The sequence below is a fragment of the Tenrec ecaudatus genome (assembly GCF_050624435.1).
Source record: "Tenrec ecaudatus isolate mTenEca1 chromosome 1 unlocalized genomic scaffold, mTenEca1.hap1 SUPER_1_unloc_15, whole genome shotgun sequence".
Taxonomy (NCBI): domain Eukaryota; kingdom Metazoa; phylum Chordata; class Mammalia; order Afrosoricida; family Tenrecidae; genus Tenrec; species Tenrec ecaudatus.
Window position 1 is genome coordinate 110,398 of NW_027457555.1, and position 16,422 is coordinate 126,819.

Below are 16,422 nucleotides of genomic sequence, written 5' to 3' on the forward strand. Positions count from 1 at the left end.
CCTGGATGTTGCTACAAGCCTTGTTGGTGGGGACTCTGCCCTTGCCCTACCTCTGGCGGCTGCCCATACCTGTGGCCCCTCCAAGCCATGCCTTCCTGTCCTGCTCACACGGGTGGTTGGTGAGCTGTCCTGGAAGCAGGACCCGGCTGGGCAGGCCCAGGTGGTGTCTGCTGGGGGCAGTGGGTTTTCCAGGAACCCAGCAGGGGTGGGGGACCTTGAGCCCATGGGAGGGTGTCAGTAGCCCCAGTATAGGCTGAGGTGCCTCATTTCTTGGGCAGGGTGTGGGGCTTGGGCGGAGCGGAAGATGCAGGTGGGAGGGGCTAGGGAGGCCAGTTGGGACATTTTGGATTTTGGCTTAAAACCCCACAGTCCTCGGCCCAGTGGCTACTGCTGCCTTTGCTCGCCCCGCCTGGGACCCCCAGCCTCATGGCTCTGGTAAGACTGGCGTGGCACTGGAGCCCACTCTGACCCTTGCTCCCCACCTGAGTCCTGGCTAAGGCTTTCTCTGGAGGGCTGTGGCCCGGTGGTCTTCAGTTGTAGGGGGCGTGTTTGCCAGCTTTGGGTAGGGGCATGGCAGGGCTGGGGATCCACAGAGCTTCTAGGCAGGGGGAGGCTCCTGGCTGCTCCCCTGCTCCCTCTGAGTCAGTTGCCTGGGCTGTCGGGGCCAGAGACTGATGAGATGGGTGACTTTCCCGGGTTCTTCCTCTGCCAGGAACCCCTGGGCGCATGCAGCTGGGACTTCCAATGGCAGCTGGGAGGCCAGTGAAAGGGTGTGCTGACACACGCTCCCTGGCCCCAGCGCACCTGGCAGGGCTTCAGCCCAGAGCCCGGGGTGGTTTGGGATGGAGTCCTGGGGTCCTTTGTTTCTCTGCCCTCGGAGAACCTCGAGGGCGCAGGGCTTGGCGCCCATGGGCTGCCTGGCCTGGCCACCTCCCACCTGCCCCAGCACAGAGGTGGCTTCCAGAACTGCCCCCTGACCAGGGGTGGGATGCACAGGGAGGAGCGAGTGAGCAAGCAGGAGCTTAGTCCTAGCAGGCCTCTCCCTCCATGCCCTTCTGTATGCCCACCCAGAGCTTTGTAAGCGAGGGCATGGGCTGGGGCAGACAGGTGGCAAGATGGGAGCCTGCTGGTTCCAGGAGAGGGAAGCGGAGAGCACAGCGATCCTGCCTCTAGGTCTCCGGCCAGTTGCTGGGTCACCTCTCCATGCCTCCGCCTCCTCATGAGGCAGCGTAGTAGTCGGCTGAGTTAATGTATGGATAGCCCTTGGGACAGACCTGTCATGGGCATTGTGTAAGTTCCTATGGACATGCCCTGTCTCTTCTAGACTCGGGGTTCTGGGTGGCCTTGGCCCTGTTGGTGCAGGGTGAGCCCTCACAGGTGCCCCAACCTCCCTTCCATCGCCTGCGGCCTTTGGTCATGTCATCCCACAGCAAGCTTGTCCCCTCCCCGCTGCTCTGCAGGCCAAGTTGCCCGGGACCTGCCTGCACACCATTCATGTGCTGCAGGCCCACAGCCTGCCTGCCAGGGATGTGGGTGAGTTGACCGAGAGAGGAGAAGGGAACTGAGGTTGCAATTGGAGCAGGGCAGGGACGGTGGGAGGTGGCAGGAGGGCTGGGCCTGCGAGGTCCTGGGAGGAGGGCCTGCAAAGAGTGATGGGCAAGGGCTGGTGATGGAGGGTGGGGCTTGGTGCGTCCCCAGGGATCCCTCTGGTGGTGAACTCTGCGTGGCTTGGGGGAGAATTGGCCCTCATTTCTTCTCCTCCAAGTGACCCTCCCTGACTTCTGTGTGACCCTGTGGCTGCCCACGGCCTGCAACCACTGGCTCCAGACGCGCACTGTCAACAACTACAGAAACCCTGTCTGGAACCAGAGCTTCCACTTCCGGGTGCACAGCCAGATCAAGGTGGGCCTGCCTCAGCCCAGCCCTGCGTACCCCCAGTGCCACCCCCACCCCACCCCCCACCCCATGGTCCCTGTCCCGCTGCTCCCCTTCCAGAACATGGTTGAGCTGAAAGTCTTTGACCAGGACCTGCTGACCAGCGACGACCCCGTGCTGTCAGTGCTGTTTGACGTGGGCACTCTGCTGCCTGGGGAGTTCCGGCGCCAGAGCTTCTTGCTGAGCCTGCAGGCAAGACTCCACATGGGTGGCCACCCTCGGTACCACCAACGGGATGCTGCTTAAATGCCCCTCTTCAAAGAACTTGTTTACAGACCATGAGGTCAGGTTTCCCTGGTGCCCGAGGCCCTTGTCAACCAGGACCTGCTTCCCGAGGAGCGGCCCCCTCCTCGGGGCCACATTATGGACAGCAGCCCTCCCCGCATTGGCACCCCTGGCTGGCACTAGGTTGGAATCTGCACATACCCACACTGACACACACACTCACACTCACATTCCAACCCACACGCAGCCTCACACACATACACAGGTACACTCACACGCAAGCACACGCACTCAACCACTGTCACACTCACACATGCACAGCCATGTGGATACACATGCACACACACTCACATGTGCACACAACCACTCACATGCATGCCCACATACATGCACACGTCTTACCTTTATAACTTGCTTTTTCAGGGTGGGGAGTGGTTTGACGTTGAATTCTGCCTGCGGAGTGTGTGAGTTGGGGGTTGCGGGGGTCCGGGGAGTTGGGGTTGCGAGGTAGGGAGAGGGGCTCTGGGTCAAATCTGTCCCTTCTGGAAGGAGAGAGCCTCGTGCGCTCAGGGCTGGTGTCCTTCCCCGGGGACCCTCTGTGGTTGGAAGGACTGCCTAGGCTTCCTTAGGGGCAAGAACCTGACCCCCGCTCATGGCTTTTCCAGGACAGACTGTGCGGAGCAGCTCACCAGCAACGGTGTCCTAGTGGTGAGTCAGATCATTGTAGTGATTGATTCAGGATCATAGTAGTGATTCGGGATCATAATGGTGATTTGGGATGGTAATGGTGACTTAGGATCATGGTACTAATTCGGGATCATAGTAGTGATTTGGGATCATAGTAGTGATTTGGGATCATAGTAGTGATTTGGGATCATAGTAGTGATTTGGGATCATAGTAGTGATTTGGGATCATAGTAGTGATTTGGGATCATAGTAGTGCTTTGGGGTCATAGTAGTGCTTTGTGATCATAGTAGTGCTTTGTGATCATAGTAGTGATTTGGGATCATAGTAGTGCTTTGTGATCATAGTAGTGCTTTGTGATCATAGTAGTACTTTGTGATCATAGTAGTGCTTTGTGATCATAGTAGTGCTTTGTGATCATAGTAGTGCTTTGGGATCATAGTAGTGCTTTATGATCATAGTAGTGCTTTGTGATCATAGTAGTGCTTTGGGATCATAGTAGTGCTTTGTGATCATAGTAGTGATTTGGGATCACAGTAGTGATTTGGGATCATAGTAGTGCTTTGGGATTGTAGTGGTGAGTGACACACCCTCCCTCAGGCCATCTGCTCACCTGCCCTCCTGGCTGCAAGTCTGTCTGGACCAGGAAAGAGCAAAGTGGGAGGGGCTATGATTTCCAGAGGACATGGGACTGAGGAGCAGGAACCGCGGGCTGCAGGGGAAAGGGTAGTGGTGAGGTATCCTTGCGTGTGAGGGGCGGCATATGAATCTTCTCTTCCCAACACAGGCCCGTGAGCTTTCCCGCTTGCATGTGCGGCTGAAGGAGGCTGGGGACCAGAAGGGTGAGTCTCCCAGGTCACCAGGACAGCCCTGGCCCTCAGCCTATGTCTTCCCCCTTCCTCAGCTGCCCATCCTGGAAGAAGCTGCCAGCCACCTTTAGCCTCCGAAGGCTAGGGGCTGGGGGTGAAACTGCCCGGGCTTACCAAGACCTGGTCTTTTCCCATGACCCTGCTCCGAGGGGGCTGGGCTGGGGGTAACTCCTCCCAGCCTCTGCCAGCCACAGGGGCGGGAGACACCTCACGGGCAGGGAACCCCCTCCCACCCCTACCTCGGTTACTTTCTCCAGAGTCAAAGGGAAAAGTTCAGCTTGTGGTCCCCGGGTCCTACGAGGGATCTCAGGAGGCCACCGTAGGCAGCGACTCCTTCCGTTTCCACTTCCCCACCTGCTGGGAGCAGGAGCTGAGTATCCACCTGCAGGTAGGGTGCCCCCCCACTGACCCCCTGGAATTCAGGCCCACAGGGCCGGGTGGTACCCCTGCTCTGAGACTCGGGTAAGTGTACAGTTTTGGTCCCCTTGCAGAACGCCCCCCAGGAGCAACTGAAGGTGCCACTCAGGGCCCTGCCATCAGACCAGCTCGTGAGGCTGGTCTTCCCTACGTCCCAGGTACTCTTCACTCAGAGGAAGAGACCTTGATGTGGGGGTGGGACAGGGCCTCAGGCCAGTGCGGGGGTGGGGGCAGGGGGTGACTCCTTCTCTCCCTTTTCTTTTGGGCCAAGCCCCTGGGCTGGGCTCTGGGGGTGCATCCCTGTGGAGATGACTGGGGCATCCCAGGGCCGAAGATGGGGTGGAGGTGCCAGCCTGTCTGAGTGGTATTTTGCTGGTTTGCAGGAGCCTCTGATGAAGGTGGAGCTGAGAAAAGAAGACAGGTGAGAGGCTGGGCTGGGGGAGAGCAGCCGGGGGAGGGAGGGCGCTATGTGCAGCTGGGTGGCCTGGAGGACCGGAAGCACGCGGGTGGCTGCAGCAGGGAGCTCCCAGTCTTGGGAAGGTGCTCAGAGCAGAGAGGGTCCTTCCTCAGCCTTTTAGTCTGCGTGTGGCCTCACTGGGTGGGAGAGAGGTGGGGTTTGAGGAGAGTAACACGCCTGGTTTGAGGAGCACAAAGACCAGAAGGAAGCAACCTTTTGGGTGGAAGCAACGTGGCTGGGCCTTCAAGAACTTTTGCTGGCCCTCGGTGTCTAGGAGCATAAGCAGCCCCAACTTAAAGGCCTTTGTTCCTACTCAGCCCCTGTGCCCCCTCCCCAGTGTAGCCCTGGTCCAGCGTTGCAGGGGAGGGAGAAGCTGAGACTCAGGGCCACCTTTGGCCACAGGGACACCCTCATCTGCCGGCTGGCCTTGCTGTCATGCCGGGCGTGTTGGTGTGGCTCTGGGCCCACCATCCCCCCCCGCACTCTCCAAGCTTCAGCACACAGGCTGAAGGGAGAGAAGAGATGGACGTGGATCTTGCAGGGAGATGGGCCCAGTGTCCTCTTTTCTGACGAGGATGAGCACTGTCTCACTCTCCGTCCATCCCCCCACCCCACCCCCAGACCAGGGGAGCTGGCCGTGCGCCTGGGCTTCGAGCTGTGTGCTGAGGAGCAGGCCTTCCTGAGCAGGAGGAAGCAGGTGGTGGCCAAGGCCCTGCAGCAGGCCCTGCAGCTGGAGGGAGACCTGCAGGAGGACGAGGTCTGTCAGGCTGGGCAGGAGTGTGGGGGTCTCAGGCCGAGTGTTGAGCTGAGTGGGCCTCCACACTTCCATTGCCCGACCAGGGTTGGTTGTAAGGCGGACTTGTGTTTGCCTCTCGTCTGCCCACCTACCCACCTTGTACTTCCCGGAGCTTTCTTGATGTTATCTTGGGCCCGATGCGGTTGAGCAGTGTCAGAACCATGGGCCCCACCAGGGGTAGCTACCCTTCTCTGGGCGTTGGCCCTTGGCCTGGAGCTGATTTTAAGACTGGGCCTCTCAGACAACTCGGTGGACATCTGGCCAGGCCTCTCTGCTGGTTGGGCTGGCTCCTAAGGAAATGAGCTCCTTGCAAGGGGAGAGGGACGCTGATTTGGGGGTTTTGAGGTGAGCCTGCGTCTTTTAAGAAGTGACCGCCGTACTCCCCAGGCTGGGGATGGGGAGATAAGGCCTGTGGCCTGTACGCTCCCTGGAGTTTTCAAAACCCGAAAGAACCCACCCTGCTGAAGGAGCTTATCCTGACATGACTCTCCTCAGCTGCTCTGACTCAGACCCGCTCCATGGGTCCCCACCAGACTCTGACCTACGCTAACTTGGTGGTGGGGCCAGGGGCAGGGGACTGAGTGGCCACTTGACTTGCTGTGTTCTCCTCCTGTGGTTTTTACTGCCCGGCGCACCCTGACCTCCCCTCCACCAACTGGAAGTCCCCGCAGGGCCTCCCTTGAGCCCAGCTGTACTCTGCCCTTCCAGGTCCCAGTGGTGGCAATCATGGCTACTGGTGGAGGGGTCCGGGCAATGACTTCCCTGTATGGGCAGCTGACCGGCCTCAGGGAGCTGGGCCTCTTGGACTGCATCTTCTACATCACAGGGGCCTCGGGCTCCACTTGGTGAGCAGGCTGAGTGTGGGATCTGGTGGTGAGTGGGCAGAGGCAGGGGTGCCTGTGGTAAGGCTTCTCCAGTGCCCCTTTGGCCTCCCTGACTAGATTGGAAGGTCTGCGAGGAGGCAGGTGGCAGGTGCGATATGCCCAAGGTGCCCCATGGGCTTTGGCTGTCTCCATGGTGCTGGAAGGCACCTGCGGGCTGCTGCCCTGGGAGAGAAGGTCCGAAGGGGTGTGAGGTCTCGGGGGACTCTTAGAGGAACCTGTCTGCCCCCGACCTCTGGCTTTGCCTAGGACCTTAGAAAACCTCTACAAGGATCCAGAGTGGTCGCAGAAGGACCTGGGGGGGCGCCACCGTACTGCTGAAGACGCAGGTGACCAAGAACAAGCTGGGCGTGTTGGCTCCCAGCCAGCTGCAATGGTACTACCAGGAGCTGGAGGAGCGCGCTCGCCTGGGACACCCGGCCTGCTTCACCAACTTCTGGGCCCTCATCAATGAGGCCATGCGACATGATGGGGTACAGAAGGGCGGCCCACGGGGACGGGCCTGGACCTGGAGGCAGCCCTGCTGGGTAGCAGGGCGAGGGGAGATCTCCAGAGACCAGGCAGCAATGGGTTTACACGGAGGTATCTCCCTACAGCCTGATGTCCACAAGCTCTCGGAGCAGCGACAGGCTCTGAGGCACGGCCAGAAACCTCTCCCCATGTACTATGCCCTCAACACTAAGGGGCACGGCCTGTCCACCTTTGAATTTGGAGGCAGGTCGAGGCAGCTGGTTGAGGCCCCGGGCGGGGGAAGGGGTGGTTGGGATGGTGTGGGGAGGCAGTTTTTCATGCCCTTCTCCTTACACTCTGGTCCGGGACCCAAGTGAATCCAGACACCCATGACCCCAGAGTCACTTGGACTGGAGGGGAGTCGCCCCGTCCTTTGTGGCTGCCCTGCGTGGGTTCGGGTGGGCAGGAGGGTGGTGGCCAACAGCGGTCCCTTCCCACCGCAGAGTGGTGTGATTTCTCCCCCTACGAGCTCGGTTTCTCCAAGTAAGGTGCCTTTATCCCTTCCGAGCTCTTCGGCTCTGAGTTCTTCATGGGGCGGCTGATGAAGAGGATGCCTGAGTCCCGCATCTGCTTCCTGGAAGGTGAGGGGGTCTTGGAGAGAGAATGGGGGAGGGGAGGATGTTTCTGGGGGAGCCCCATCACTGAGGCGGGCAGCAGGGAAGGGTCAGGCTGTGACAGGAATGGTGGCTCTCGTCCCCTTGTGTCTGCGCTCCCAGGCATCTGGACCAACCTATATGCAGCCAGCCTCCAAGACAGCTTATACTGGTCCTTGGAGCCCAGTCCGTTCTGGGATCGCTACGCTCAGACCCTGACCAGCTTGGGTAGGTGCCCAGGCTCCGGGGCTGGTGCTGGGGGTGGGCATGTGACTCCCAGCTCTGTGTGTGTGTGGTGGTGGGGGCACTGGTCTCAGCTCTTTCCCTCTCCGGGGTCACTGCCCTCAGACTGGGCTAGCACCCAAGCCCCACTCCCTGGCTGTGCAGACAAGGAGCAGGTCCCAGTGCTGAAGATGGAAGTGCCACCCAGCCTGGCTGGGAGGATCGGGGAGTTGTTCTCTGGCCTCCTGACGTGGCGCCCGCTTGCCCAGGCCACCCACAACTTTCTGCGTGGTCTCCAGTTCCACAAAGACTATTTCCAGCACCCTCACTTCTCCTCCTGGAAAGGTAGCTTCTCCCACCGGGGCCCAGCCCCCTGATGTCTTCCCAGAGCTGTGGGCCTTGGCTCCAGGCCCCTCACCTCACCCCTTGGCTCCAGGCCTTCCATGTGTGGCCCCACGGGATGTGGGGAGTAGAGTTTCCTGCCTTCTCCTTCAGCTGGGGCTGGAGGTTGCTTCAGGGCTGGGGCCAGGTGGGTGGGGCTGGGGCGGAGTCTTTTTCCAGGAGCAGCCAGTGACTGCCACTGACCAGGGGAGCAAGCGTGGTGTCCTCAGCACCCGTGCTCAAGGCTGCCCTCCCACCCTGCTCACCTCTCCAGACACCAAACTGGATGAACTCCCTAACCAGCTGACCCCTGGGGAGCCCCGCCTGTGCCTGCTGGACGTGGGCTACTTTGTCAACACCAGCTGCCCGCCCCTCCTGCAGCCCACCCGGGACGTGGACCTCATCCTGTCGCTGGACTACAACTTAAATGCCGCCTTTCAGGTGGGGGAGCTGATGAGTGGCACCCGAGGATGCTAGGGCGGCTTCACAGTGTGTCCCTTGCTGGCTTCCTCCCAACCCTATGAGACAGGGACCCACATGCTATGGGCTGAGCTGTCCAGAGAAACAAAAGCAGCAACACTCCTCTGTGTAGAAAGAAAGAGCTTTAGATCAAGAAGTCATTTTAGATCAGCAAGGCATCCCAGCCCAGTGTGATTCAAGACCATGCTAGTCAGAACCTTCCTCAGCCTCTGTGTAGCTGCAGGCAGATAATGCCCAGGCTGGCGTGAACACGGCCAAGTCGGCGGCTCTCCAGGCTGGTGGCCCCATGGGGCCGTCCCTGGAGACAGAATCCCAGCGAGGAGGAAGAGGCTCATACCATCTCCCCTTCCTACCAAGGAGGGATCACCAGGCTTCCACCTGAGTGACAGGTGGGACTCCACCCCTGCACTTTCACGCAGGTCCAAGTGGACATAATATCTAACCACCACACCATGTCAAAACAACCAAACCAGGATCCCCACCATGGAGTCCATGCTGACTCACCGGGTCCCCCTTGGTGTGTTTCCGAGATCGAACTGCTTACGGGAGTAAAAATGCCCACGGAGCAGTTTGTCACAGGAAATCAGCCTCTAACAACCAATGGGTCAGTAGGCACAATTGTATGGCGATAAAATAGTAAAGGTCTAGTAAAGTCATAGAGGCTAGGAGAGATAGGGGAGCGAGAGTACAATAAAGGAGTCAGGCACGTTTTATGATAGCATGCTCACCTCAGCTCCTCTTGATGGACCACGTGGAATTGGGGGAAGAGAGAGCATCTGTATTATCTTGGGGTAGTTACAGGTAGCCTTAAGACATGCATATTCAGTAGTTACATACGCCACAAGGTGGGTGGGATCGACAGTAACGCTGAGCTCACAAGTGAGGAAGCCTAACAGCTGCATTGGGGGAAGCTGAGAGGGGGGCTGGGCGACAGCAGGAAGCGAGAGCCAGAGGATGTCTGCCTCTGTAGGGAGATCAGACCAGCCATGTGCTCACTTGAAGGCAGCATGGCTGTTAAGGGAGAGTCTGTGGCTACCAACGTGGAGGCACAAGTTCAGGAACGTGGTGCTCGGCCCTCTTTCCATGGAGCAGCGGGTGGTTTCCCAGTGCTGACCCTGCAGAACCTCGCCCAGCACATAACTGCTTCACCACCAGCGCTCCTGTGAAAAGAACTGGGGTTTCATTCACGCTCCATCAGGGGGCTTTCTCCGCAATGGGGAGAGTATGTGATGGTGAATCTGGTTGGCTGCACCTGCACCCCGGCTGGTTGCAGGCCGTCGACACCCCAGCGTTTAGTTTCTGTGTTAATTTAGTGAGAGGTGTGTGCCCTTCATGGCTGGCCTCAGCGATGGCTACAGTCCGTTTGGTGGAACTCTGAGGGGCTGCGGCACGGCTGTCCACTCCGACTGATGCTTGGTCCTATGTGACGTCAGTGTCCAGGACCAAGGGAGCCCAAGGTTAGCCCTCTCCTGCCCTCTGTGCCCCTGCAGCAGCTGCAGCTGGTGGGCCGCATGTGCCAAGAGCAGTGCATCCCGTTCCCGCCCATCTCTCCCAGCCTTGATGAGGAGCGCCAGCCTCGGGAGTGCCACAAGTTCTCTGATCCCGGGCGGCCTGAGGCCCCAGTCATTCTGCACTTGCCCCTGGTCAACGACTCCTTCTGGGACCACTCAGCCCCTGGTGAGCCAGCTTGCCACCACCCCCTTCCTGGTGTCCCAGCCTCCCCGACCCAGCAGACCCGCCCTCCACCCCAGCACCCTGCCCCTCCATGCCCACGATGTGCTCTCTGCACAGGGGTCCCTAGGACACCCGAGGAGCAGGAGGCCGGCCGGGTGAACCTGTCTCCGTCTGACTCCCCCTACCACTACTCGAAAGTGACCTATAGCCAAGAGGACTTGGACAAGCTTGTGGGCCTGGCCCACTACAACATCTGCAACAACCAGCAGCGGCTGCCGGCTGCCCTGCGCGAGGCCCTGCGGAAGAGGAGGCAGCGCTGACAGCCCTCCCCGAGTGACGCCATGCCTCAGCCTCAGAGAGCCATCCCCCAGTGTTCTGGGGCCTCGGAGGGCCTGGTTGGCCCCAGCAGCATCCTTCCTAGCCTTGGGTGTATGCCCTGGTACCCCAGATGGGGCAGGGGCTGCCAGCACCTCACAGAGGGCCATCTGCACTGTGAACTGAAGCTGTGACTACGGGCTTGCCACAGCTCAGCAGCTGCTCTGGTCCTGGGCCCTGGGCCCTGGAGCAGGCCACAGTGGGCCTCTTCTCCAAGCACCGGGAGAGGTGGGGTGCAGAGGTGCTGTGGCAGCCGGGGTGCAAATGGGGTGGGGTTGGGGTTCGGGGTGGCTGGGCCCGGTGTAGAGTGCTGGCACTGGGGGGAGGGTCCCAGGCTCCCCCGCCCTGCTGCTCTGAATGCTGTACGCAGGGACTCGGGGGCTGCACACATTACAGGACTCGTCCCACCAACGGTCTGAGGATGTCATTGCTGCTACGAATGGGGAGACCTTTGGTACCACCATCAAAGACCAGTTTAGGAAACAAGACAAGGACACATCTCCCTCGCCCCGCAAAGAGTTGCCAGCCTCTTGGTGCTGTGCCACCCTTTCCCAGACGGATGCCCCGTAGGAGGTGTCTGCTTCGGGCACACCTGCGCCACCCTCCCAGCCAGTAGCTGCCCTCTTTGCCGGGTGGGGGTCAGAGCACCTTGAGGAAGAGCCTAGGAAGGTGTGACCTCGGAAGGGCTGCCTCTTACCCGGAGCTGCCCGTTCCCAGGGTGCTGCGTGGTGGCCTGGCTAGACTGTGGCGAGCCTGCATGGGCAGTCTGTGGCTGGTTCCATGTGGTGACCTGGATGGAGCACGTCCTCACCTACAGCCCCAGGGTCACTTCTGGGCCCACCCACTCACCTACAGCCCCAGGGTCACTTCTGGCCCCACCCACCCCTGTGGAGGAGCAGCGAGGCCCAGTGAATGAATGTTGGGTCCCTGGGTCACACCTGCCCCACCACCACCTCCCTGACAATACCCCACGTTCCTCTAGCATTGGTAACCACGTGGATTCCCATGACACTCCCCTTCCCCCTTCCCCCCAATGCATGGCTGAGTGACTCCCAGGTTGGGCACAGAGTGAGAGTCAGTGACTGCTCAGTACCCCTGTGTCCAGGATGAGGCTTCACCCCAGCCATTCATCCCATTCATGAACTGGACCCCATGGGAGAGTGCGTGGAGGTGGGCAATTACAGCAGAGATGGTGCCCCAGGATGTCTCCACTGGTGGAGGGTGGTGGGCTCAGTGGTGCTGCACATTCTGGGGGGTGGGAGTAGGGGGGAACAGGGGCTCCTGCTTGCACATGTGAGAGAGAGAGAGAGAGAGAGAGAGAGAGAGAGAAAGAGAGAGAGAGAGAGCCTTGCCCTGCCCTGCCTTCTCTGCCTCCACCTTCTGATCCCTGACTAGATTCTCTTCTCCCCTTGGAGGGCGACAGGGCCTGTGCCTTGGGAAAGCTGCAGGGGACTGTGACAGCAAGGGACGGGGAGGCAGCAGGCTGCCCATGAGCCGAGGTTGTTTTGGAGAGGGAAGAGGAGAAGGCAGGCCAAAGGGCACAGTTGCAGGAGGCCAAGTCCAGGCAAGCTTGCTGGGACTATGCCAAGAGAGGCTGCCCTAACCCCGTGCTGCTCCAGTAGGCAAGGCGTTATGAGAGGGCCTGCTCTTCTCCGCAGACCAGCCAGCAGCAGGAAGCTGAAGGATCGCACGGGTCTGCAGATGTGTGTGTGTGCCCATGGACGCACACCACACAGACACACACACATGGATGGACATACCACAGGCATGTATACCATAAACACACCTGGATGAACACACACCACACCGATGGACACGCATCTACCAAAAACACGTGAACATCTATCACAGGTGCGCCCGCACACACACATGCACACATGGAAAGGCATGAGTACAGAGGGCTGAGCCCGTGGGTGGGACAGCCGTCAAGTCTGGGGAAGGGAGTGACATGGTCCAGAAGCTGCCCGGGGACTATGGGTTGCCCTGGCGGGTGGGGGTGAGGCTTCTCTTAGTCCCAGGGCAGTGAGTGTCTGGTGCGGGAGGTGCAGAGCAGATGGGGACCCTGCTCCAGGAGCCCCGAGTGGGCGATGCGGGCGTGTCCACATCCAGTCACACCACCACTGTCCTGAGAGGTGAACTGGCTTTCTGTGTGCCCACATTGGGGGCCTGGGCCACGTGTTCCAGGGAGCAACTTGTGCAGCCTGGAGCTTGGGACCGCTTACTTAAGCTGAGAGGCCCTGTCGGACGACCTTCAGCAAAGCTCAGCCTTTGAGTTCTGGGCTTCTGGCTTCAGGGCACGGTGAGGGCAGCTGCTGGTTCTGGCCCAGCTGCAAGCAGCCTCGCTGTACCTGGCCCTTCTGGGGACTCCAGATAGCACTGGGGAGACTGGGTGCACCGAGAGGCTGGGTTACTTGCTAGAGACCACAGCTAATTAGCAGTGGAGTTGAGACCCGATATGGCCCTCACCATAAAAAGGAAGTGTTTTCTGCCCTGGTGACCCTTGGCCTTCCCTGAAGTCAAGGGTGACCATAACAGCCACATGAAGAGTGTCAGAAGCAGGGCACAGTGACTGCCTCAACCTCCCCACTCTCCCCCCGCCGGGGCTCTTCCAGTCTTGGCCTAGTGCCTCTATTGCTGGGGAGCAGGCTGGAGAGTCCCCCACCCCCGCAGGGCCCACAACCTTCCTAGCAGTGCCAGCGGATCTGAGAAGGCACAGCCTGGAAATGTGTGGCCAGGCTCCCTGGAAATGGTCCCATTGAAGATCTGGGGAGCAGACCGATTGTTTTCCTTTGATTGTGTTACAGACACCTTACAGGAGAGAAGGACGTTTATAGATCACTGTCTACAGTTTCTGACCTTCAAAGCACTCAAATCATTGCCATCGAGTCGATTTCTATCATGGAGGCCCTGTAGGACAGCACACGACGGCCCTTGCGGCTCTCTGAGGCTGTCACTACGGGAGCAGACAGCCGAGCCGCGTCTTTCTGATGGGTTTCAGACCACTTACCTTGCCACAAGCAGAAGCCCGGGGCATGCCTTTTTCTGACCTTGGGTTTGACTAATATATATATATATATGTATATATATATATACACACATATAATGCACATATATATATATATGAATTTTAATATAGAGGGTTTTTGTTTTAAGTGAAAACATGCAGAGCAGTTTAACAATTTCTACACATTTTGTTTGCAGCCCTCATAATATAACACAGCACTCTTCTTGCCTCCTCCCTGGCCCCTCCCTCCCTCCTGAACTTTGAGGGCAAATGCTCCCCTTTGCTCTGGGAAGCAAGTGCCTCACAGGTGCCATGCGTTCACTTTATCAGCTCGACTGTTGCTTGGGCAGGGGTGATTCCCGGAGCTGGGCTCTGTTTTGGATTTGAAGGGCCCTGGTTCGGGGCTCCAGCAGTCCCTGTCAAACTTGTAATGCCCTCTCTTCATGAAGTCGACTTCCATTGGCTTTCAAGCTGTGCGCAAGTTGCCAGTTTGAGCTCAACCAGAGCAGTTTGAGGCGGTGTCTGGTCACCATCTAACTCTCCTGGTCTCCAGGACAAGGATGGAGGGCTGTGGTGTTGGTGGTCCGTTAGTCCTGTGGACTGCTTTGCTTCAGTTTTTGATTTTCTTCACTCGTCTGCTCCAGATGGGGAGAGAGGGGATCCTAGTTGCTAGAGGTGGCTTTGCAATGGAGACAAACATTTTATACTAAAGTGAGATTCTTAGGTGACATTTGTGTGACTGCAGAGCCCCTGCTCATCTTCCTCCGTGCTCACCCTAGCTGACCACCTTCCTGCCTCAGAGAATGGGGCACTCCCTCTGCCCATCCACCCTCAGGTCCTCACTTTCAGTCCCACAGGATCCTGTGGTATCAACCCCCCCCTATCAGCCCCGCCCCCAGCCTACACAAGGATTACAAACCCTCGCTCCACTCAGATTCTCTGTAGCTAGTGTCACCTCCCCTGTGTTCCTCAGAGTGTGCTCTGCACCCATGAGATTATTGATTGGTTTCCACCCATAGTGACCCTCTGTGTCCCACAGGGCTTGCTCTGGGGGCAGCTCTCAAAGGGGGAAACCAGGAGGAGGAGGGGAGGGAGCAGTTGGGCAGAAGAAGCTGTGATGGATCCCACAGAGCCAGACTGCCCACGGAGGACAGGACCCTGTGGCTGTTTCCTCGAAGGGGTGCCCCTCAGGGAAGATCAATGCTCTGGGGACTCCACCGCAGGTTGAGGCCCCTCGACCCCTCCTCAGTCCCGCCCTCCACACCCTCACCTACATCCGGAGCTGGGTGAGCTTCTCCTCCTGGGCCGCCAGCTGCCTTTTCATGTCCTGGTGCCAGGCATGTGGCCCTCTAAGGGGTGGATCCCTGCTCACCCCACAGTCAGGGTCTAGCAGGAGGTCCTCTCAGGAGGCCAGCCAGACCTCAGCCTGACCAAGCATTCCCCGAAGCTCCTCCTGGTCCTGGCTCACCAGGCAGTGCTCCTGGTGAAGGGCCCAGGTCGTCCGGAGCTCCTGCAGCTGCCTGTTCAGCTCCCGGAGACGCTGTGACCTGGGGGGCAGAGGGCTGTTGGGAGGGGGCAGGGTGTCACCTGGGTGGGGCAGGACTGGGTTACCGTGAAGCAGGGAGAAGCAGGAAAGGGGGCTCTGGCCACGCACCACCCTGGCCCTAGCCCTCAGCGCGCACATCTCTGGGGCTATGACGTGGCTGGTGTCCAGCAGCTGCTACCCCGCCGGTCGCACTGCCTGGGCTCTCAGGCAGAGCTCCTGCCCCAGTGTCTCCTTGGCCCCAGCTGGCCCTTCTGAGGATATAGACTAGTGCCTGCTTCTCTTGAGCCCGAGTGCTGGGTGGGGGACAGGGCATGGGAACAGGTCTTAGGGCCAGGAGGGCAGAACAGGGAGGAAGCAGGGAAGAGCTGGATGCCCCCACCCGCATGGGTCAGAGCGAGCCCCCATCCAGGTGGGGTGGCACATACAGCAGTTCCTGGCAGTGCCTGAGGAAGGCATGGCCATGGGCTGCCCACTCCAGCTGCTGGCCCTGCTCCCAGGCCTTCATGTCCAGGTGGCCCAGGCCTCCTGCACCTCAGCCAGCTGCCCGGCCAGGCCCTCCTGGACCGCAGGGTGTACCTGAATGGCCTCCATCCCCATCTGAACCACCACCTCGTCCACAGCCACCAGCTCCCTCTGCAGCTGGCAAAGAGCAGGCTGAATGCTTCTCCACCCAGGACTCTGCAGGCCGTCCTGGCTGTACCCCAGCCTAGGTCAAGCCCAGGCTCGTCACCCCCCATTGCAGAGGGGGCAGGGGCAGGCTGCAGTACTGCCTGAGGTCAGCTGGGGGCGAGGGCTCCTCATCCATCCATTGCCTACAAAGAGGGGTTCACGCGGAGTGGGGGGGAGGGACTGGGGCCCTCCCTGCAAGAGGCGGTGCTGGCGCTGCAGGACCTCCACAGACGCCAGGTCGTGGCCAAGGACAGCACCCTCCACCAGGACCACCTTCTGCATGTGGCCCCACTGCTCGAGCGCCGCCTTGTGGAAGTCGAGGGCACAGCGGGAAGGAGGGCCAGCAACTTTCTCCCTGAGAACAGGGCCACCTCCTTTTGAGCAAAGGCTTGGGGATTTGTGGGGCGTTAACACGGAGGGAAATAGGACGAAGACTCTATTCCCTAACTTATAACAGTGAGAATCTGGAAAGCTGGTGTTCCACGGTAGGAAAGCCTCTACTTTGGTAAGTTAGAGGTAAAGTCCAAGTACATTGTCCTACTTTAAAAATCATTCTCACGGATTCTCCGTTAACAGCTAGGCTGCCTTAACGTGAGCACATGGCTGATTGTATCTCTGTGTAGAAGCAGATATGATCCTTTTGCCCTCTCTTCCCACCGTGACACCCAGCCCCCTTTGTAGCTTCCCCCAATGCAGGTATTAG

At 59.4% G+C, this 16,422-nt stretch overlaps 1 pseudogene; it reads left to right on the top strand.

Moving 5' to 3' along the window:
- The first annotated feature begins 426 nt into the window (after nucleotides 1–426).
- On the top strand, nucleotides 427–10,445 carry LOC142435793 (cytosolic phospholipase A2 beta-like; annotated as a pseudogene).
- Nucleotides 10,446–16,422: the final 5,977 nt, after the last annotated feature.